Below are 7,500 nucleotides of genomic sequence, written 5' to 3'. Positions count from 1 at the left end.
GTCCAGGAAGGCAGTTGTTCTTCTGGTCGGGCCGGGCCCCCGGAGACCCCCGGAGGCCCCCGGAGAGGAGACCGTGGTTCCTTAAACGCTTTACCTCAAGATGTCTAATGGCCCCCGAGAACCAAAACCAGAGTGAAAATAGCAGATCTACAAGCGTGAGCATGCACTTGTACATCAAAGCTGACTCACGCTTTACAGAAATACCCGTTTGAAAGGACCTATAGGCTCCTGCCCTATATGGGCCTCATGGCTCGGTGAGGCTTACATACAAGCAGGGCCGTAGCTACCATTGAGGACAACGAGTGTCCTCGGTATTTTCCCGACCCCCCAAAATATATATTGGTGCGATGTGCGGTGGGGCAAAGATATTACAATAGTTAACGTATAGGCTACACAGGAGCAGCACTGCCCTCAGACTCCCTGCATGCAGCCCCTCCCCTACTGCCTCGTAGACTCGCTCTGTCTCTGTCGCTCACACACGCATAGTGCACATACACACACACACACACACACACACACACACACACACACACACACACACACACACACACACACACACACACACCGCTGTCTTTTCTCCTGAGTTTTCTCTAGATGTACGGAACCTTTCTCTAGATGGCATGTATAGATGGCATGTGTACAGAACCTTTCTCTAGATGGCATGTGTACAGAACCTTTCTCTAGATGGCATGTGTACGGAACCTTTCTCTATGGCATGTGTACGGAACCTTTCTCTATGGCATGTGTACGGAACCTTTCTCTATGGCATGTGTACGGAACCTTTCTCTATGGCATGTGTACGGAACCTTTCTCTATGGCATGTGTACGGAACCTTTCTCTATGGCATGTACGGAACCTTTCTCTAGATGGCATGTGAACCTTTCGCAGCCCGTTCTGATAGATGCAGACGTGCTTTGGACATACGGTAGCCTGGTTTGGAACCTGATTCGCTGGACTCCGTGAACCTGTTCCGTCACTTCGAAGTGACAACAACAAATTCATGGAACGCACCGAATCAGGCTGGAAAGCTGGCTAGTTTGGTAATACTTTGGACTTGAATGTGATGAACATGGAAAGCCAAACGCAAATGTCATATATAAGCCTGAGAGAATTGTGTGTGTGTGTGTGTGTGTGTGTGTGTGTGTGTGCGCGCGCACGTGTGTGTGTGGTGTGTGTAATGTTCACCGTGTATCCCAGATATTATTATTATTACTAAGGGTCCAGTGTTTGATGGGCTTGACTTACTAGTAGTATGGTCAGAAAGAAATTCAATTCTGTTGTGCTTATGTTAAAAAATCTGAGAAATCTCTGGGGTTGTGTGGTATCGAAAATAGTATCGAAATATCAATACTTTTCCAAATATCGTATCGAAGTTGAAAAACCAGTATTGTGAGATTGGTGACAACACGTTGATGTGTCCTCAGTATTTTCTGGGGTCTGGCTACAGCCCTGCATACAAGCTCCCGCCACGTCACAGCCCTGATGCGTGGTGGTATGTTCAGCCTGCGATACCGCCATACAACCATGAATCTATAGCTTAAGCCTCCAGTCTCCATCTGCAACCTTTCTCTGTCTCTCATTCCTTTGTGTCCCTCTCTAAACACAGGAAGTGCTGCTCGATTTGCTCTCTCTCTCTCTCTCCCATCAGGGTTGTTTGGGAAGCAGGTGGCCAGGGCACTGTTGCCACTGTCACTCAAACAACACACATACACACACACACACGCACGCACGCTCGCTGGCATGCACGCGCACACACACACGCACACGCACACGCACACACGCGCACACACACACACACACACACGCACGCACGCACGCATGCACGCACGCACGCACGCACGCACGCACGCACGCACGCACACACACGCACACAGGTTCAGGTGTTTGTTTTCCTTGAGCAGAAAGAAAAATGCTTTCTTCTCCTGCGGCCCGCTTTGTTGGTCTTAACCTGAGAAAGGTGTGTGTGTCACAGTGTGTGTGTGTGTGTGTGTGTGTGTGTGTGTGCTGAAACAACACAGAGAGTGTCGGGGGAACACTATTAACCCCCGGTGTTTCCCTGGCTGAATGGCATGGCGAGGGTGCGGGCTGACAGAGAGGATTCTGGTGTCATCTCTGGGATTAGCGCTAACGAGAGAGGCTGACAGACAAGACAACACACACACACACACACACACACACACACACACACACACACACACACACACACGCACACACACACACACACACACAGAGTCAATTACAAAGGCGTATCAAAGTGGCGCGCTAAGCTCAGGGTTACGCGCGTGTGAGCAGGCCCATCCCGTTGGCACCACCACACACACCTTTTCACCTCTTCACCTCTCTCTCACTTTCACCCTTGTTCTATGTGTGCGTGCGTGCATGCGATGTGGAGCTTTCATCAACTGGTTAAAAAGCTGATAGGCCCCAGCGAGAATTGAACTCGCGACCCCTGGTTTACAAGACCAGTGCTCTAACCACTGAGCTATGGGGCCCTGCGTGTTGTATCGGGTGTGTATCTACCGTCAATGCTTACAGTAGCCTATATTGTTCCTGGTGTCAGTCAATAGAAGGAATAGAACCACACCCAAAGTGGTTTAGCGAACATGGAAATGCCACAACGACGGATGATAACATACAGTGGTTCTCACACTTTGTTCATGTCAAGGACCCCTAATTCAAACATTTTGGCAATATTATATATAAAAATAATAGATGACTCATGGTGAGACTATGAGAACCCCTGCTTTAGGTCACATACACTTTCCCGTGCATGTTGAGAAACAATGCCACACACACACACACACACACACACACACACGTACACACACACCACACACACACACACACACACACACACACACACACACACACACACACACACACACACACACACACACACACACACACACACACACACACACACACACACACACCAATATTTATGATAATATTTGTAGAACATGCACTTAAGAAGCATGTTATGTAGACAGATGTATTACCTTGTGTTGTTCTTGCTTATATGTAAATGGATTAAGAGGGTCCGCTAAATTGTAAATTGTAAATTTGAATTGAAGCCTGCGGCTGTTTACTCTAATCTGACTGGCCCTTGTGACGGACTTCAGAGTTGATCTATACCTGGGTTGGGGAGAGAAACACTACCTCTCTCTCTCTCTCTCTCTCTCTCTCTCTCTCTCAAATTCAATTTCAAATTCAAATTCAAATTCAAAGGAGCTTTATTGGCATGAGAAAACGTACATTTACATTGCCAAAGCAGAAGTGGAACAAGACAATCAAAATAAAACAGTGTATGTACAAATAAATATTGGATATAAATAGGGATTAAATAAATGTGTAAACAGAGCTTTGTTACATTAACACTTTGGGTAATACTATCTTGTGAAACTATAAACAGATGGATTTTCTGTCAGAGATAGTTATGCAGTAGGCCTACATCCATATAGGAGGCTTTATACTTTTGAAAGCTGACAGCAATATTTCAATGTTTTTGCATTCAATTAGTATAAAACATTTGCGACAAGTAGCAGAAATGTATTCAAATGTAATTGAATTAAAGTTAGTTGCTCTGTTTATATAACAGTATTTCTATACAGAGGTATTTGCTGTAAGCAGTGTATAGGGTATAAACAGTGTACACACAATTACTTCTTACTTACTTCCTTAAGGTGCTTGTGTTCCATTTGACATCCTTCTCCTGTCCTTCTCTCTCTTCAAAGAGATGTTTGTTGTCGGTAGATCTTTGCAAACTTTTATTTTCTTTCCTTTCCTTTTTTATTTTTTTCATCCGTAATCACCATCAAGTGGCAGGCCGATAATCGTCTGGCCAATCAGATAGCGGCCTGCACGTACTGTAGCGCTTGTAGCTTGGCATCCTCCAGGCGTTCCTGATACCGGGGGGAGGGGGGGGGGGGGGGGGGTAGAGGGAGTGCACGTGGGAGCGTGCACGTGGGAGGAGGCCCCTGTGAGCGGCGGCTTGGGCCGATCCGCTTGCATCTTATCGCTTTGCACAGTGACACCACTTCAAAGAGCCGTGCACTCCTTTTACTGGCACTGCAGCGCGCGTGCGTGTGTGTGTGTGTGTGTGTGTGTGTGTGTTGTGTTCGTGTATGTGTATGTGTGCACGTGTGCGCTATCGACACGCTCCCACAAAACTGTCCCAGGCTGCAGTTGTGTGTGTGTGTGTGTTTAATGAAGGTGAGGGCACAACTTCAAAGAGCTGCAAAACCAACCTGCGCACGCACGCACAGTACATATTTGTATGTAATTAATTATTATAATATACTGTATATATTGCATACTGTAGATTACTTCATAGCCGTTTTAGCATGCACACTCATGCACACGCACATGCACATCCACACGCACAGACGCACACGCACACACACCTTCCAGGAATGCTGGAATGGAGCAGGGATGGGGGTGTCTAGGATTCGCAGCCCATTCTTGTTACTTGGCAGCGTTGCTGCTCTTCACATGACAGGCTCAAACTGAAAGCAGAAACAATGTACGAGGCCTAGCAGTGATTATCAACCGCTTTCAACTATTGGTGATCGGGATCGGTCCCAAAATACCTGATCGGAGCAACCCTATTTTTACCATTGAGCTAATAGAGTCTGCCTGCTTGCTCAGGGGATCATTTGAAGCTTGACCTTCAGATCTAAATGCTGATCCTGTCAGCTAGATCCTGTGTCTACAGGTGAGACATGACCTTTGACACGATGTAAATGTGTCGATAGAAGAGCATGGGGACAAAACACAACCCCAGATTCTATTACCATTCTCTGCATGCTGGACCAACATTCACTTAATTCATTTAAACCAAGTTCGTGCTGCTCTACAGACTCCGTAAGGTTCTGCTTTACAGACCCCGTAAGGTTCTTTACAGACCCCGTAAGGTTCTTTACAGACCCCGTAAGGTTCTTTACAGACCCCGTAAGGTTCTGCTTTACAGACCCCGTAAGGTTCTTTACAGACCCCGTAAGGTTCTTTACAGACCCCGTAAGGTTCTTTACAGACCCCATAAGGTTCTTTACAGACCCCATAAGGTTCTTTACAGACCCCGTAAGGTTCTGCTTTACAGACCCCGTAAGGTTCTTTACAGACCCCGTAAGGTTCTTTACAGACCCCGTAAGGTTCTTTACAGACCCCGTAAGGTTCTTTACAGACCCCGTAAGGTTCTTTACAGACCCCGTAAGGTTCTTTACAGACCCCGTAAGGTTCTGCTTTACAGACCCCGTAAGGTTCTGCTTTACAGACCCCGTAAGGTTCTTTACAGACCCCGTAAGGTTCTTTACAGACCCCGTAAGGTTCTTTACAGACCCCGTAAGGTTCTTTACAGACCCCGTAAGGTTCTTTACAGACCCCGTAAGGTTCTGCTTTACAGACCCCGTAAGGTTCTTTACAGACCCCGTAAGGTTCTTTACAGACCCCGTAAGGTTCTTTACAGACCCCGTAAGGTTCTTTACAGACCCCGTAAGGTTCTGCTTTACAGACCCCGTAAGGTTCTTTACAGACCCCGTAAGGTTCTTTACAGACCCCGTAAGGTTCTTTACAGACCCCGTAAGGTTCTTTACAGACCCCGTAAGGTTCTTTACAGACCCTGTAAGGTTCTTTACAGACCCCGTAAGGTTCTGCTTTACAGACCCCGTAAGGTTCTTTACAGACCCCGTAAGGTTCTGCTTTACAGACCCCATAAGGTTCTTTACAGACCCCGTAAGGTTCTTTACAGACCCCGTAAGGTTCTTTACAGACCCTGTAAGGTTCTGCTTTACAGACCCCGTAAGGTTCTGCTTTACAGACCCCGTAAGGTTCTTTACAGACCCCGTAAGGTTCTTTACAGACCCCGTAAGGTTCTGCTTTACAGACCCCGTAAGGTTCTTTACAGACCCCGTAAGGTTCTGCTTTACAGACCCCGTAAGGTTCTTTACAGACCCCGTAAGGTTCTTTACAGACCCCGTAAGGTTCTTTACAGACCCCGTAAGGTTCTTTACAGACCCCGTAAGGTTCTTTACAGACCCCGTAAGGTTCTTTACAGACCCCGTAAGGTTCTGCTTTACAGACCCCATAAGGTTCTTTACAGACCCCGTAAGGTTCTTTACAGACCCCGTAAGGTTCTTTACAGACCCCGTAAGGTTCTTTACAGACCCCGTAAGGTTCTTTACAGACCCCGTAAGGTTCTTTACAGACCCCGTAAGGTTCTTTACAGACCCCGTAAGGTTCTTTACAGACCCCGTAAGGTTCTGCTTTACAGACCCCGTAAGGTTCTTTACAGACCCCGTAAGGTTCTTTACAGACCCCGTAAGGTTCTTTACAGACCCCGTAAGGTTCTTTACAGACCCCGTAAGGTTCTTTACAGACCCCGTAAGGTTCTTTACAGACCCCGTAAGGTTCTTTACAGACCCCGTAAGGTTCTGCTTTACAGACCCCGTAAGGTTCCGTTTGGTTCCATTTGTAAACCAACACTCCGGAAACGGAAAAAGGAAACAAAACAAAAAATAAAGTCAACTTCAGTTGAGATAAAAGTTTAAGAGTTCAAAGACTATGGATTTTTACACACACACACACACACACACACACACAAAGATTTCACGGAGCCGAGGCAGAGAAATGTGCTCCGACCACAAATAGCATATAAACTTTCAATTGAATTTGAGACATAAAAGCCGTCCACGCTGCCGTTACAAACGGAGAAGGAGAGCCGACACACATGTTTGGAAATGTGAGATAGTCCCAGGCCCGGGGTTGACCCTCACGCCACTTCGTTTGGAGATCCTTTAAAGTTTACGAGCGTATATGTTTGAGTTTGGGGCATTTTATGGTATATATGGGTGTGTGTGTGGGCGGTGGGTGTGCACACGTCTGTGCCTCTTTGCGTCAATTGCGTGTGAGCGTATACATACCTGGGGGCGGTGATGAAAAGAAGTAGTACTACTCACATTTGTACTGTAAGTAAAGTATAAAAGTATCGATACCACAAATAATTAGTAGCCTATACTGGAATCCGAAATGTGTTGCTGTCGGGCAGAAAGCCCTTATCTTGACTTTTCCCCCTACATTCACTTCAGTGGTTTTCAACCTTATTCATTTCAAGGCCCATTATTTATTTGGCATTTGATCCACTGACCACCATTTGACCCAAACCAAAACTGGAGATTAACTATAGATAAAGTGCCCCTTGGGGCACAGGTCTCCACCAGGGCAGGTCAGGTTGTGGCCTCCTGGTGGCGCTATAATAGTAGGAAAGTCTGTGAAATATTTCATGTAAATTGCACACATGATTTGAGGCTTTTTGTTCAAAACAGGCCAATCCTGCAAACTTTGAAAGCCAATGTTAGCCAATTTGGATGGAATCTGAAATAGACAGATCCGTCTTGAACACATGACTATAGAGATAGTGTGTAACGATTTGGGGGATTTTTGGACGGACCTGGAGGAGTAATATAAAAAGTTTTTCTTTTCAAAAGTCGGCCTCCTGGTGGCGCA

Source organism: Protomyctophum bolini (assembly GCF_963924005.1).
Source record: "Protomyctophum bolini genome assembly, chromosome: 5".
In the NCBI taxonomy this organism is placed as follows: domain Eukaryota; kingdom Metazoa; phylum Chordata; class Actinopteri; order Myctophiformes; family Myctophidae; genus Protomyctophum; species Protomyctophum bolini.
This window is presented reverse-complemented; position numbering follows the sequence as displayed.